The following is a 17,237-nucleotide window of genomic DNA, read 5'->3' as shown; positions in this document are numbered from 1 at the left end:
TTACCAAGCCTTTGTGTTGTTCCTAGGCCCAAAATTACATCATCCACATCACAGCTTGCAGCCAGGCGGCCTGTGGGTACTCATGTTATCTGAGCACAATGCAGTGGCCCAGTTTACTGAAGTTGACTGTTAGATTTGGAGAATCCTACTTCTATTCTGGCCTTGGTGTCTGCGTTAAGATGGTGACTAAACACAAAGCTGGCCATGCGCTGTGCAATCTCAGTGTATGTTAAAAAAAAGGCGCAGTAAGCTTGTGCACATCCCGACTATGACATTGCTTAAAAGTTGACATGCTAAATCCTACAAAAAAAAATCATGTTCTCAAAACGTATGGGCAGAGGATATACAGACAGCACTAAATGGGTGCTTGAATGAAGACATTGTCGGTTTGTTAATTTTCAGTAGGTGAGCGGCGGATCCGTCACCGGGAAGTGTCTGTCATATGAGAACAGGTGAAAGGAAAAATGATAGTGATATTGATTATTAGAGGTTATGACTTGTGATGACCCACATGTGTACCGACGACTTGTAATTGCAATTGATTAGAAATGACTAAAATGACTTGTAATGACCAAATGTCTAACAATGACTTGTTATGACTACAATTGATCCATGAGTGCTTGGTATTCCAGCCAAGCGGCAATAAATCCTGTCATTGACACCGCTCAGTAAGAGTCGCTTAAGCACCTCATGTTTTATGTGTATGCGCTGTTATGTGTATGCAAGTGTATGCCCTGCTCACAAATGTGGAGCACCACCAAATCGTCTGACAGCTGTTCCGATTTTTGAAGACATGTGCCACACGGAACGTCCTGTCCATCAAGCTTACTATTTTTAATCAACATCAAGCAACACAGGTAATGAATATACACCTTGTTATCTATCAAACTAGACTGTTTTCTGCAGTGCAACACACCGTACCGCAATTCCAATTATATCAAAAGGTAAAAATACGGCCAGAAAAACAAAGATGATAGCAAGGTTGAGTCTTTTCCAATCTTCATACAAAGAACATATATGTATTAAATCGGGGGAAAAAATGGTAGAACATCTGTGGCGCACATTGCAAAAATAAAGGAATAAAATAAAATGCTGCAATAGCAGCAACTAGTGAAAACGTGGTCTGTACGTGTCTCTTTCTACTTTTTCCTCACATCCAACTTCATAAAACCTTTCTTGCCATTTGTGCGTAAATTGCAGCGCGAATGTTACTGCAATTCACGCCAATCGCAGCCCAAATGCTTTGTGAACACAAACACGACCCAAGGACGAAAGTTTGTGCTGATCACGGGTCGTTTACAGTACGGAGACAGTAAAATGGAGGTATGTAGAGAGCACATCATTGCATTAAAGCCACCGACGACCACAGACGTGACACAGGCGTGATCACGCGCACAACTCATCACTTCGCCACGAGATGTATGCACACGGTGCACAGCGCGCACACAAGCGCGCACACACACACACACTCACGGACGCACACACATACGTCGAATAAAATTATACATCACAGCATGCGCGTTGGACGCGGAAGCTCTTCGGCCTTCACCGTAGACGCACTTAGTCACAAGGAGGATTTTATCGCACGTTCTATTTTTTTTTTCTTTTCACTGAACGCTCACTGATTCACGATGTGCTTCGCTGCCTTACTGCGCCGCGCAAGGAGCCCAAATGCTTCCTACGCTTGCAGCCGGGTGCAGAAACGCAGAACCAGTGATTTCAACAGTTGCAGGGAAATAGGCTGCTGGAGAATGAATGCTGACAGAGGAAAAAACGTACTAGTGAGCGCACAGGCCACACAGCAAAACACCCGACTGCAATCTTCGTTGCTCACTTCGGCTCGGCCCGTGTTCACCACAGTGGCTTCCATGAACACCCTCAGCAGTCACGTTGGTCATTTTAACTCATGACACAATCTTAAGCCGCAGAAAAGCAATGGCACGGATCTAGCACAACGCAAGAATGACAATGTTTACATCTCAAAGCTGGGACGGGGCCAGCACGTCCCTGCTTTCCCCTATTTCGCTACTTAGGTACCTGCCGTCATTGTGCCTTAACTAAGACGGCACTAGAGTCGTAATCTTACAAGCGACTTATTCAAGTCAAGACTGAAGCCCAGTCTTGGCTCCACTCTTAAGCAGTCATGCTAGCGGCCTATCCTTAAGACTCCAGTTAAATCTGGACTTAGCTAAGACAGTCTTAAGATCGTTTGAGCAAGCGGGCCCAGGTGTGGCAGAGTCCACCGAGGGCTCGCGCATGACAGGCGTAAAGACCGCAGATGGGGAGCAACATCGCTGCCACCTGGACGAGCTAAAGACCAGGAGAACCAGTGTGGAAAGAGCGGAGGTCAAACCCGAGGCCTCCACGGAAGCATCAATGGCTGACGATAGCCCAAGCCTATCGGTAGAGCCGCAGTCTGAAGCGCACGGCAGCAGCGAGAGCAAGTGTCAAGCGGGCGCTGACATGCAAACGCCGTCAGGCGCACAAGCTGAGGACAGTACAAACGAGGCACCGGTGACTGGCGGAGATGGAGTGACACTGCGTAGGTCAAAAAGGAACACCCGACGCTCTGACCGCTTCACTCCTTAAGGGGAGAGAATTGTTGTGAAGCATTCACACGTGCTTATCTACCGAGATACCGCCCAAGCCACATGCTAACGGCAGTAGCTGCGGTGACGTGGCTAGCCAGACTGTAATAAATACTACTAACCTTTATTAAAGCCGGTTCGTTCTTCGCCAACCACTTGTCGATTCACTTCAAGGACCACCCCAACTCTAATCCTCCGTAGCGCCAACTCCTCTGCTTGGTTTAGACCACGGGGGAGGCATACCGTACACGGAGATATCAGAGCACGTGTATGGCGCCGGATGTGTTCCTTTCTTGTTAAAAGTAAGGTAGCATGTTTCACTTTTATGAGGTTCGGCGATGACGAAATTGAGGGTGAAAGGCAGGTCGCAGAATCAGCCTGGCTTTGAGCACTTAAAAGGTCACGCGGAGTCCATTCAACACGAATTTGCTGTAGTATGCGTGCCGCTAGACTGCGTATGTTTTGGCAGATTGCTGTGCTACCCCTAATACGCCAAAGTAGCTTTGTTACCAAGAGAGCGTCAGTGCGTATGACAATACGGGCCGTGGGAGGCATGGGAATGACGGTCACAGAGAGAATCGCCTCTTGCACTGCAAACAGTTCAGTGCAAAAAGAAGATGGAGGTTGCGGTAATTGAAACGTTGATGTCTTGTTCAGTGAAGACTTGCTAGGCCAGTAAACTACAGGTGTCACTTCGCAGGCGTGGATGCTCGCACCGACGTACATTATAATGGATCCTTGCGTCAAGCGGGCGTCTTGTTCCATAATTCGCTCGCAAAGTGATGACGCCGTTTCCTGTGTTCTAGACCCTAGAGGCTTGTATCGCTCATCTCTACAAAACGCCAAGGAGGAAAACTGGAATTGCCTGTGGTAGAAGTGAATGTGACGAAGAATAAGCCCCCAGAGCGTACGTTGCATGAGAGAGGGTGCCCTTAAGCCTGCTTGCATCACGTCGTTGCTGCACTAGTTCATATACTGTGTTTAGGTGCTCGCTTTATTGGAATGCCGCGATTGGCGTTATGCCAGGGAGGCAGGCTATGGTCCTCATTGCCTCTCGTTTATAGCTTCAAGGCGATCCCATTGTGCCCTTGTCAAATGCTGGAATTGGGCATGATAAACAAGGCGCGATTGCACAACTGCCCGCACCATCTGTCTTGCAATATCTGAGCGAGTGCCTCCCGTTTTTGGAGCAATGCGTTTGATCAGGCCCAGTGTCTGTAATGCCTATTTTTTAGACGGATACAGTCATGAAGTTCAGTTCCTCACTCATAAATCGTTAAACTAAATATTTTTACTCTTGAACTTTCCTGAAGTGGCGTTCCGGACAGATGTAGACCAATAGGTGTCGCCGCTAGTTTACGGCGCCCCCAGCAGTTGGCGACTGATGGGAACGTAGTTTTACTGGCGAAAAGTTCGAGGCCAATGGAAGATGCATATGTAGACTTAATATCTAAAGCTGATTGCAGGGCAGCAGATTGAGTGAGTAGGTCGTTCTTTGTGCTCCGCACCGTGATGTCATCAGCGTATATATTAAGAATTTAACATCAGAAATTTCACGTAGCCGCCATGCAAAGGCGATAAGTGCAATATTAAATAATGTTGGTGACAACACTGATCCCTGGGGTACGCTGCGAAGAGAGACAAATGATCCTATGGCATCGCCAATGAGGCGTATTGAAAATTGTCTACCTTCAAGGAAAGATTTTACAATGTTGCGTACTCTATGTGGTAAATGGAGCACATCAATTGAATCCAAAATGGCAGTATGACTGATATTATCATAAGTCTTTTCGATATCCAAGGCGAGGACGGTGCGTACATTGTGGCTGCGGGTGGATGATAATACTGAGGACGCCAAAACAGCCAACCCGTCTTCTGTGCATATGGATGGTCCAAAGCCAATTTGGGCCGGATGGTGGAAACCGTGATGTTCAAGCCATTACGAGATTCGTGAGGCGAGCATTTTATCAGCAAGCTTGCAAATTGGTGGCGTTAAGGATATAGTTCCAAAGTTGCTAACGTCTGTTGCCGTTTTCTCCGGCTTCGGAATAGGGATCACAATAGCCGATTTCCGGCTCTGGTACATCGCCGTCTATCCATACCTTGTTTATGGTGTCAAAGAGCTGAGGAAGTGCATCACCACTTAGGGTCTTGTAAACTTCGTACGTAATGGACTCCGGGCCGTGCGCTGTCTTTCGGTGAGCTTGATCTATAAACCCTTTACAGCGCGAGCGCATGGGCGCTGCCATATTTGATCATGTGACCCTTCCGCCATCGCTGGCCTTCGGGCCTTCTGGTTTGACGGCTTTCGGCGCGCTAGTACTCGGCTGCACGGTGCGGCGTACCCGCTATCGCTGGGGACAACGAGCTTGTAGACAGCCGAAAAACTTCCTGTGAATGCTCCTAGTGTGTGTGTAGGTGCTAAAAAATGTTCAATTTAACAATGTACTTCATTTATTGCATCCTCCTAACTATCTGCATTGGCTAGAACGTTTCGACAAACCGTCAGCTGTCGACTCATTTTTTAATTTTTTTACCAATTCCCTCTCTTGCGCTCTCAGTGGAAAACATTTTCTGTAAAACTGAATAGATTACAAACTGATTGTCCCCTCAAACTTTTTCTTGTTCTCTTGCGCAGAGGGCGAACGCATGTTCAGACCGTGCTGGCTTAGACGCATTATTAATGTTCACCATTTAACACTGTGCACAATATTTACTGCTCACTATGGACGCGCGTGTAACCCCCGACAATTGAATAATTTTACCTCCTGTAAACGTCCTGGCTTCAAAAGACTATTACGCTGTTTGATGGCCGCATCCGGCGCTCAGCGGCAATCACCTGCGCTCGGGCGAAAGTGACTGGAAACTGCATCGTAATTCAGAACCCACTGTATAGGCAGCCCAAGCAAGTGGGGATATAAAAACTCTTATTATGGTAAATTTTATCATTGGTCCGTGCATTAGTTTCATAAAAACAGCAGTTATTACAATTGCAGCAGTGCTTGTCTAATTAAAGTTTGGTTTGGCTTGTGCTGTTTAACATCCCAAAGCGACTGAAGCTATGAGTGGAGGATGCGGAAATTCCCACCCCCTGAGGTTCTTTAACGTGTACTGATATCGCACAGCACACTGGCGCCTGGGTTTTCGGCTCCATCGAAAAGCAGCCGCCGAGGCCGGGATTCGATACCGCATATATCTTGGGAACAGTACCTAATTAAAGTAAGCAAATTCACTGCCATACCCACACTGACTTTCCTTCTCTGCACAATCAATTCTTATAAATGCATATACATTAATAGCCACGTCAAGGTAATCCTTAACGCCATTCGAGCATAACGCGGCATCAATGGCGCAATATACAACTCCTCAGCAAACGTCAGGGTCGTTCTCACATTCACGTGGCTACTGCCGGTACTAAAATGAGCTGGTGCGTGAGGTATAGCCTTTCTTCACAATGCACAAGTGCTTTATTTTTCCAGAACGGAACATGAACTCGTTAGACACCTCCGAGAAAAACGGCGGCCTAGCTAAGCCATGATGTGCACCTTATGTAGAAAGCATCGTCTGTTCTTCCGCCAATAAACAACAGGTTCATTAGCTGTACTTCCATGCAGAATACTTCGACAATACAGATGACACCTGCATCCAAGCAGCGGTGTTTAAATGTCAGCCGGCATTCTTACACAAGATGCACAGCAGCAGTCCGCAGTGCGCGCCGATGCATTCCGAAGGCCAGCAATGACGGCCGTACTAGTGGCGCCATCTGTTGGGGAGAGTGGAACTACTCTTTGCAAACGGTCTATAGCTGCAATCAATACGAGCATAGAGAACGGGCTCGCGATTCCCTCGGCGTTGGCAGCAGATGGCAGATCATCGACATGGGCTGGCATGCCCCCAAATAAGTTCTTGCAACTGGTGCAGGCAAACTTGCAGCCGGCTTGTCTTGCGATCTCATCTTGAGACGAGTTTGCTGCAAAGCATGCTGTAGCCGCTGCATCAAGACGACGACAACCATGCTCCATGGCGCTGGAAGTTCGCCAGAGATAAGCATTCGATGAATGTGTGGAGAACTGCTCACATCCTAGATGCCATTGCCGTCGTGAGAGATCATGCTCGTACTTAATTCAAGCCATAGCAGTAATGTTATTCAGTCTTGTACGTGCTTGCGAAGAAGTTGGGTCTCTAGTTGCAGTCAAGTCCGCTTGTCGACGAGCAGCCCACAAGTTGAGCAGAGGCATATCCTGTGTTGGTCGACCAACCTCAAAAATGACAGCTGTGTCTGCGAACGTTTTGCTCAGGTAGTCGCTGTCCTCTTGTGACTTGCCTGGCTGTAGCAAAGGATGGCGTGTTTATGTTCCTACGTAAATGCTGCATCGTGTCTATGAACACATTGGGGGCGCCGTGCCGCAGCAGGATGTATTCGACGAAAAAATGGCCAATTCTGTTGCACTCCATTAGGCATGGCTTTTGTGTCGGCTTAGTGGGTCATGCAGGCGTTCGCCACGACGATCCACTTGTTTCCCTTCGGTGCATTTGTGAAGGTGCCGAGAATATTCGTCTCATTTTATTGAAAGGGATTGGTGGAAGGCTGTATGTGGAAAGGAGTCCAGCTGTTCCGATTGAGACGTCTTACGTCGCGGATACTCTCGGCACGTTTTCATGTAATGTGCAACATCGGCGGTTAACCACGTCCAGTACTACTTCTCTTGGACTTGGTGCAACATGTGTGAGACACCGAAACGCCTTGCTGTCTGTTCATCGTGGGGGAGCATGGAGAATTTGTTCTAGAGAGGTTTCTAGTCGCAGACAACAGATGTGCGGTTCTTTTGGCTGCGAAGTTTATCACAAGCACTTCGTTGTGTAATGCAAAATATGTCAACTGACGCTTGCACATTGTAGGAAAAGAATGAATCTTCGATTCCAGGTAACCGAATAAATGCTGATACTCAGGATCCGAGTACTACGTCCTGTTGTGCCTGCGTAGGGGTGCAGTGGTAGGGGCGATGGGCTACTGTGCCCAAGTATGCGGGACCGAATCCTGGCCGCGGCGGCCGCTTTTCAATGGATGCGAAAAGCAAGGCACTCATGCGCTGTGCGATGTCAGTGCACATTAAAGAACCCTAGATGGTCGAAATTTTTGGAGTCCCCCACAACGCGTCTCTCATAGCCCGATTCACTTCGGGACATTAACCCAAACTAAACGAAAACATCCTGTTGTGCGAAGCTGCTGACGCTCGCCGGTCTCAACAAGTCAACGTCATCGTCTTAGTTCGGTGGAGCGTTGACTGAGGCTCGTTATAATCAATCCTGTCGGAGCGCTCGTGCCGAGATGTAGACTCGAGTGATGTCAAATTAGTGAAGGCGCATGCTCCATAAAGCAAGGTGGCCAGCAGGGCTATACAACAGATGACCGAGCCACCGGAGCGCATGGTGATCCCTTAGTACCTTAAACGGTCGACTGTTGAAGTGCTCTCAAAGATAAAAAGGACCAGAGGCGATGCTGATGTTCCTTGAAGGCTTACGATTGCGGCGCTGCCCACTTGAACGGTATACGTCTGCTTTTTTTAGCTGCGACAGGGACTCGGCGATGCGTAAGAAGCTTCAGCAATCTGTAAGAGAAACAAAGTCCGAGGAACCTGCGAACGGCTTTCTCATCTCTATTTTGCGGGAACGGCGATAGCTGCAGTCTTCTACAGGTCGGGGTGCGCATCGTGTTTGCTAATGTTGTGGCAGAAGAACAGAAGTCCTTGGTAGGCAAAGCGACGCTTTTCAGGCATTAGTCTAAGTACGGAAGACGTATTTGCGTCCAGTACTGACCTCGGACTTTGCGTCTAAAGTAATTGCCAAGCCAACGACGTCGTTTCAATATATTAGGCTGATTGGCGGTTTTATCCCCGCCATGTCAATTACTCATCGAAATATCGCTGGTGTAGAGCAAGTTCCGTATGGCATCATCTTGAATCCGCACAGGTAATTCGGTGCGATAAAGGTGGCTTTCTCGTGGTCTCTTTCATCGACCTTTGTTTTCCAGTAACAGCTGTTTAGTTCCACCATAAAGAACTTTCACTGCGATAAAGTGCAAGTGCCGCTACTTCAGAAATAGAAACCTTTCGGAAGCTTTTTAGAAAATGCGAGGGAGGGTACAGAGTCTCATTAGGAATTTTGTTATCACATTAAGGCTAACATAAAGCATCCCTTATTGGATGCTCCCTTATTGGATAAAGCATCCCTTATTGGATAAACTGGGTTTATTGGAGAAATATGGGAGAGGCCTTCGCCCTGCAGTGGTCAGTGTCAGGCTGATGATGATGATGATGAAAGCATTTTTATACACCATTTCATACATAGCAGTCAAACCAGCTAAGGCTGAGTCGACTCCTCGTCCGCATGGTAATTTAATGCGTCGAGAATAAAATAGTAATAAATAAAAATAATGTATATATTGATCGAATTATAATACAGTATCATAATGCCATAGTATCAATACAAATGTATTGTTCTTTAAAAATATTTCTTTCTCTTTCATGTTTTCGAAAACAGAGTGCCTTAGCTATTTTAGCTGCTCTGGCTCCTCCTATATCAGGTTATCGCAGCTATTTGCTTTGTTTTCTTTTTTTTTTAGTTGTGAAAATGACGTTGCTATCTCCTACTTGCTCGTTTTCTTGCCCCAATATGACTGCAAAACCGAGGCGAAGATTCCCGATCATGGCTCTTTAGTTCTCAAAACAAACACCACGTGGCTGACCATCTCGAAGCCCTCCTTGCTCTCTTACTTCTCTCCTCTAGGGGCGGAGTTTCCTCCCCCATATCGCCGAGACTACAGAGCGGCGGGGGCGCAAGTTGGAAGGGGGAGCTTTTTTGCGGCCCAGCTTGACGCTTGCGTTGCCTACCCTTCAGTAACACAAGCGCTGGCCCGTGGAGTAACCGGGGAACGGCCAGCACGGCATGTTCATGTGTCAAGTCCCCTTCCCATCTGAGAATGGTAGCCCGTGCGGGGGAGGGGGAGAGGAGGGAGGAGTCTATCCTCCGACGCTGCACACCCAACCTTCTCTGTGGCTTATCAACAAGCCTGTATTTTTTGTTTTGTTGATTTTTTGCAGTACGTTTCTTGTGCACAGCAGCCGCAACGACGGCGCTGGGTAGTCTGACTGGTTCTCTTTTGACTTCTTATGACCACTGCCATGCATCCAAACCAGCTGACCCAGACCGGCGTTTTCGCTATCTATATGTATCGCATCGCAGTCGTTGTACAGCACAAGCGCTAAGCTGACTCGCAAATTAAAAGAACAAAAAAGACGCAGCGGTTACAGATTTGGATGTCATGTTTTAACTACCGTTATTCTTCTATCTATTGTATCAAGTAGCTCGGATCACCTTGGCTTTAACAATAAGATACTAAAACATACATCCAGAAGCATCTCCGCTATCTTGTCCTGTTCATTCTCGCAGTCATTATCGAACGGACTAATTCCTAATGACTGGCGTGTAGCAAAGGTAATACCTATATTCAAATCAGGTGATCGTTCCTCCCCACTTAACTATCGACCCATCTCGTTAACCAGCAACTTTTGCAAACTTCTAGAGCATATCATTCATAGTCAAGTCATTAACTACCTCGAAGATCATAACATTATTTTCAAATATCAGCACGGTTTTCGCAAGGGTTTTTCATGTGACACTCAACTAGCTGGCTTTGTTAATGACTTACAATCATCACTTAACGCAGGCTTTCAGGTCGACGCAGTTTTTCTGGATTTTTCAAAAGCATTCGATCGGGTCCCTCATCACAGACTTTTACTAAAACTAGCACAGCTTAAAATCCACCCTAATGTGCTCGCCTGGATTAAGGACTTTCTTTCTTCTAGATCTCAGTACCCAGTCGAAAAAAACTACAGAACTGTGTCAAAAATACGACAAAGTATCTTGTAGTTCTGTCGTAACCATCAGATTTTTCTGTAGTTCTGTAGTACTTTTTTGTAGTTCTGTAGTTTTTCTGTAGTATATTTTTGTTGTCTGTAGTTCTGTAGCACTTTGCTGTTGTAACTACAGAAATATCTGATGTTACTACAGAATTTTCTGTTGTCACAACAGGTTTCCCGTCAAAAACCACACAGAAATTCTGTTGTAACATCAGAACATTTTCTGTAGTTTTTTTCGACTGGGTATACCTAGATCAGTTTATAATTCTAACTCTTCTTCGACTTATGTGACATCTGGTGTACCCCAAGGAAGCGTGCTTGGTCCTTTGCTTTTTCTAATCTATATTAATGATTTACCTGCCTCTGTAACATCTAGAGTTCGTCTTTTCACAGATGACTGCGTAATTTACCGTAACATTATTAATGACAGTGACCGCCAATTCCTACAATCGGATCTGAACGCAGTAAGCTCATGGTGCTCAACCTGGTTAATGACTTTAAACGTTTCTAAAACTAAACTTATATCTTTCAGCCGTCGTACCGCTCGCATTTCAACCACTTACATGCTCAATGACAATGCTGTTGAACTAACAAACACTTACAAATACCTTGGCGTGCACTTTCAGTTTGATCTAACATGGCATCACCATATCGACCTCACCCTAGCTGCTGCTAACCGTTCACTTGGTCTTCTTAAACATACTCTCAAACACGCTCCTATCCATGTTAAAAAACTTGCTTATATCACTCTAATACGCCCTAAAATTGAATACGCTGCGGCTATTTGGGACCCTGATCAAGCCTAAGTTATCACCAACATCGAATCCTTGCAGAACCGTGCTGTGCGTTTTATTTTTTCAGACTACTCACCTTTCACTAGCGTCCCAGCATTAAAACAACGTGCTGAACTGGAAGACTTATCATGTCGTCGTAAACACGCTCGGTTAACACTTTTCCATAAGCTTTATCACCATCCACTACTGCGCAGTGATTTGTTTCAGTCACCTGATGTCATTTTTCCACGACTTGATCATGCTTTCAAAGTTAAACGCGCCAAGTGTCATTTATCATCTTATGCAAATTCATTCATACCTCGCACTATCATTGAATGGAATAACTTGCCATCGCACATCGCTACAGAAACTAACATAAATAAATTCCAAGAGCTACTTCGCTGTGACGGAAATGTGTAGAATATTTGGTGTTGTTTTTCTTTCCTCTTTTGATGTTATATAACGGTTCTTATTGCAATTGTTGTTAATTGCATCGTGTTTTTTTACAATTGTATCCCTCCCTATGTAATACCCTCCTTTGGAGGGCCTTTAGGGGTAAACTGAATAAATAAATAAATGTCTATTACAAATATTAGTAACCCGCATTTTATCTGTAGTATCAGTATTTCGGTTGCAGTACAATCTTCTTTGTTTGCATGATTAAGGGTCTGATGCGTGATCATGGATTGCTTACATTTACGTTTGAATACAAATAAAGTATCATTTAGCATTTTGTTTGGTATTAAAAGGGCGTTTATAAAAGTGCATAACGCTATTCGATGTGGAAAACTGTCTGTTCATTTCTTTCGTGCTACTTTTTTGTGTTAAACCATCGGTTTGAGCTATCTCAATATGGGGGAATTGGATTTCTGCAAAGTATTTGTAGACATTTTCATTGTGGTGTTCTCGAAGGATGTATGTCATCGTTTATGTCATTCAATATTTATGTTTATAACGTTCTTAAGTGATAAGATCATGAATCAATATGTAGATGGCATTCTGCTCATCTCACCTAATATGGATTATTTATTGTGCGTGCCTAGAAGGCTACAAAAGGTTGCTACTAAGTATTGGTTTAAATCTATCTTCGTCGTGATTAGCTCATTCGAAGCGCAGCTCGTATGATTTACAAGTTTACAGAAAAAATTCGCGAATAGTGCACCTGTTTTTGTTTGTTGTTGTTTTTGCACATCGCCAAAAGTACCTCACGACCTGTGTTACCCCATTATCTGTGTTCTTTTTTTTGTAAAACATCTCGGAATGCATACGGATGGCAAACTAGATTGTGGAATACTCACATGTTTACCTGGACAATAAACTTAAATGCGTGGAATGCTTGTTGTATGTTCCCAAAGAGTATACCTGCCGTTTACCCCTCAACGTTGAATTGCAGTCTTTAGAATAGGCTCTGCTTACACCTGTCCCACGTCGTTTCTTTATGTATTCTGCTGTGCGTAAAAGCAGGATAAGCCATTCTTTTAAGAAAATGGCTAAATGTTCATTCCACACGCACTAATCCACAAAGTGTATTTGGCATATTCCTTGTTCCGCCCCTCTAGCATTCTCCGACGAAGACTGCTAAGACACAGTAGACAACTTCAGCTTACTATGATAGTGGGACCCCACAGGGATCGATCTTGTCGCCCCTTCTCTTCAATATGGTCTTCTTGACCCTGCCCAGTCTACTCGAGCAAATCGAAGACGTGGACCACGCTTTCTACGCCGACGGTATCACGGTGTGGACGGCTCGAGCCGGGTCTGATGCCTGGATGGAGGAAGCCTTGCAGAAGGCTGCAACGACAGTGCACGAGTAGGTAAAGTCGTGCAGACTCAGCTGCGCTCCCCAGAAATCAGAGCTGCTTATGACCCAATCGGGAAAATCCAAGAAAAAGCTGCCACTGAACGTGATCGTTAACATCGACGGAACGGCCATCAAGCCAACACAGCAGATTAGGATCCTCGGCCTACTACTTCAGACCGACGGGAAAGCACACGCCGCCGTCACAAAGATCAAGACTATAACCGAACAGACACTCAGTATGATTAGGAGGGTATCTAACAGAAACCGAGACCTCAAAGAGGACTATGCCATGCGCCTGATACGAGCGTTCATCGTGTCGCGGGTTATCTACTCCGCCCCTTATCTCCAGCTGACGAAGGCAAATAGGGACACCCTAAACACGATGCTTCGTAAAGCAACAAAGCAAGCACTGGGCATACCCACATACTCGTCCACGCAAAGACTGCTAGTCATGGGCGTCCACAATACGGTGGAGGAACTCACTGAAGCCCACCTCTCTAATAAAAGAATCCGGCTCAGTCATACGAACACGGACGACCGTCCTACGCAAGATAGGATGGCAGATTGAACCAGTACCCCTCAAGGAAGCCCTTCCAGAAGACTGGAAGACTACCATTCAGACCAAACATTTCCCCGGAACATGACGCTGGGTAAGGACAACGAGAGGCGCAACGCGTGGGAAAAAGCCATAGCCCGGAAATGAAAGAGAACCCCAGGGTCCTCTACGAGGACGCCTCGCTCCGAAAACACGGTGACCGTGCAGCGGTGGTGGTTACGTCAAAAGACAGGCTGACCGTCAGCGCGTCCATAAAGACAACAGACCCCGCAGTTGCCGAAGAAGCGGCCGTGGCCCTCGCACTCACACAGCCGAGCGTGGACACCGTGGTCACCGACACAAAGAAAGCCTACAGAAGCTTCCGCAGAGGGTTAATCTACTCCACAGCCCGAGCCATTCTATTCAAGTGCGAGCCTCCGGGATGAGCCATAGAGCTCGTGTAGGTCCCGGATCATTCGCAGGTAGCAGGCAACACCATCGGAGACTACCATGCTCGAGAAATGTCAATCCGGGGCGAGCACGAGCCGGAAGAGCTACCGCATCCAGTTACCGGCTTTCGGGAGATAACACGTATGTACCGAGAGGAAAGGTGCAGACTGCCAGAATTGCACCCCAAACTCACCAGGCTACAACAGACGATCCTGCGTCGAGCGCAGGTGGGATCGCTTGCGCATCCCGTACTGATGAACCGCATGTGCCCTGCGGAACACGATATGCTTTTTCCTTTTTGCAAAAAATAAAAAAGCACCCTGCCGCACGTTTTGGCAGAATGCACAAAACTCAAACCCCCCACTCCTCCCCTTCCCGCCAATACCCCCAATCCCCAACCCATTGAGCGATGTGAGACCTTGTTATCCAGCCCCGCCCTATCCATCCAGCTCGCACTGACGGACAGGGGCCAGGAGCTGCTGGGACATATGGGTCCCGCAACTAGGGAACCATCCCGTCTGGTGCAGGCATGCACCACCGAATTATTTCGGGCATAATGAATGTTGATTCCTCCTCCCTCGGTGATTGCGAACACCTCATCTCACTCAAGAGTATGGCGTCTCGTCTCTGTACCAAAGTTTCGTCTTTTCTTGCGTTGATGAGCTCCGTTCGAAACCGTCCTCTACTCCAAGGTCCTCCTACCAAGGCATCTGACTAATCCCTCTTCCTATGTCGTTTTTTTCTCCAAATTTCCGAAGGCTAGAGTCGCGCCGGGTTCTTGGATCCGGGCGGCCATCGCAGGCGGTTGTCGTCGCCCCAAAGCGGGGGCAGATATCACTTGCGCCCCCCCTCTTCTTCCCCCCATGGGACCGCGTGCTCTCTTCGAGCCAGCCTCTGTCCTTGCCGATTTTTAAGCGCCGGTCTTCTGGCCCACTCCGTCGCTTCGCTCCCGTTACTCTCAGAGTGTATTTCGTCTTTTGTCGCTCGCCGGGACGCAATGTACACGCACAAACAGCCAACCGTTCGTTTTGCCAGTACTCCGGAAAAAACTGCATGACAGTGTTCCTTTCGTCATGTTCGCCTTCTTTCGCTGACATCATGTTCAAACAATTAATGTGCTACGTTACCTCCGAAAATGTGATTATAACTTTGGTGATGTTCAATTAGTTGATTACGAATATTTATCGATACGCTGTCCAAAGTGTGCGAACCGAACCCATTTTAGTGAATTCAAAAAGTCCCACTATGCATGTTATATAGATTTAATAAGCCGCCCGGCGATGATTTTAACATAAGCGCTCCAAGTCATGTATATGGTGCCACTGGTAAGCGTGAACAATTGTGCATTCATGTTGTACACAGTCGACACGAACAAAAAGCTGTTTAGCAATATTAGGCTATTGTTACGCCACCTAGAATCCCATTTGAGGCTTTTGTGTATCCCCAAGATAAATATCGTTATAATAATATTAATAATAATAAACTAATATTATTTTATCATTTTCTTCAATGGCGTGGAATTGTAACATAGTGGGTGATAGAATAAGGCAGAAATGTTTCGGTTGTAAGTGCATGCCAAGAACAATGAGCGAAACAGGAAGCCCTGTTTTGACCGCTTTATTAGCATAGCACGACGTCCAAGGTGCCTGATGCTGTGAAAACACCATTTGAGCCGTTTTGAGGATGATTGCAGGTCATTTTAAAGGGACATCAATGTTTTCAGCTGTGTCTTATTTCTTATGTTTACAGAATGTATAACTGCAATCTTCCTACTTTCTGCCTTCACTCTCAGCTCCGCAGTCGCCAGCACCCTGTTTCAAAAAAGAACGGCCAGAGGGAAAAATAGAAGAAATGAGACTGCAAAGGAAAGAAGGGCATAGAAAGCGAGATAAGATCAATTGCAGATAAGAGCGTGCGTGGTGGGAACAATCTCACAGGCATTAAGCGGAAAAAGGGGAGTGACGAAAATGGAGCCCCACAAAGGGAAATGGGCGCACAAACAAAATACAAGAATTGAAAAGTCTCCCTTTTTTTTCTCGCAACCCCTTGCCCCTCTTCTTTCCTTCACATACAGCGAATGGCTATGATCCCAAAAAACCAACGAGTGGTTGTTGGAGAGAAGTCCTAGTCAAGCAGAAGTGACAGAAAAGATGGTTTGGAGAAGGCGGCAAGCGTGTATAGTTGCTCTGGTGCCGGACATGGAAGAATCTGTTCATTCCTGCTGTAGCAATCGCAACACTCCTCAGGAATGACAGGAGCGGCCCAAGAACTGAAAGCGCAGAGGATAAGAGGGTATCTTCGGCTATGACGTTCCTGGAAAGCGTTGTTTTGAATGCGAGCCTTATTGTGAGACTTGCAGTCATGCACCCTAATATACAAAGCCTCCCCCCCCCCGTTTCCTTTCTTGCTCTCGCTCCCTCTGTACTTCCCCTCGCTGTCCTCTCCCTATCCCCTTTTCTTTTCGCCGTCATCAGCTCGGGTGGTGCAGATTTTAGATAGTTGCCGCGGCCGATAACACTCTTTTCCTTCCTTTTTGAATACTTAATACAGCACTACCACCACCACCATTCACCCATCATTGACTCAGAGCAGGGAAAGCCTCCAAGGAAGCATCTGCATATTTGAAGTAGTTATTATTTATTGCAGATGAATGAATACAAAAGAAAACGTGTTTGTCGACAGCAGCAGCTGCTATTTTTATCCTAAACACCTTAGCTTCGGCTGGTGAAAAAAATACAGCAACAAAGGACTGATGAAGATTGCAAAGAAAAGCAGAGATAAAGGGCAAAGGAAAACAATGGAAACTAATTACATTATTCACAATTATGCGCGAGCAAAAAATGGAAAGGAATGCCACCTTCACACTGTGTTAATATTAGTGTTCCAGGAGGATGGGCGGTAGCGATGAGTCACTGGTTCTGTCACTCGTAAGAACAAGCATACACGCAGCACATCGGGAGCTTCGCTCAACCTGAATGCGCCATATGCGAGCAGTAGGTGTCCAGTTACTGCGGCGTTAGAGGCAGCTATATATAAGGCCTTCAAACTGGCTACTGCACAAAGAGAGCTAGTGTTCCCACCAGACTTGGCCCACGCGGATGTCATCAACTTGCGTGAGGGGCTATGTTGGGCCGCTAACGGCGGGTGTGCAAGGAACTATAACCTAGTGAC

At 46.4% G+C, this 17,237-nt stretch overlaps 1 pseudogene; it reads left to right on the top strand.

Annotated features, from left to right (window-relative positions):
- The first annotated feature begins 2,256 nt into the window (after window positions 1-2,256).
- Window positions 2,257-13,649, top strand: LOC146172128 (uncharacterized; annotated as a pseudogene).
- Window positions 13,650-17,237: the final 3,588 nt, after the last annotated feature.

Source organism: Amblyomma maculatum, unplaced genomic scaffold, assembly GCF_055883805.1.
Source record: "Amblyomma maculatum isolate TAMU_Amacu unplaced genomic scaffold, ASM5588380v1 scaffold_13, whole genome shotgun sequence".
NCBI classification, from domain to species: Eukaryota; Metazoa; Arthropoda; class Arachnida; order Ixodida; family Ixodidae; genus Amblyomma; species Amblyomma maculatum.
This window is presented reverse-complemented; position numbering and strand designations above follow the sequence as displayed.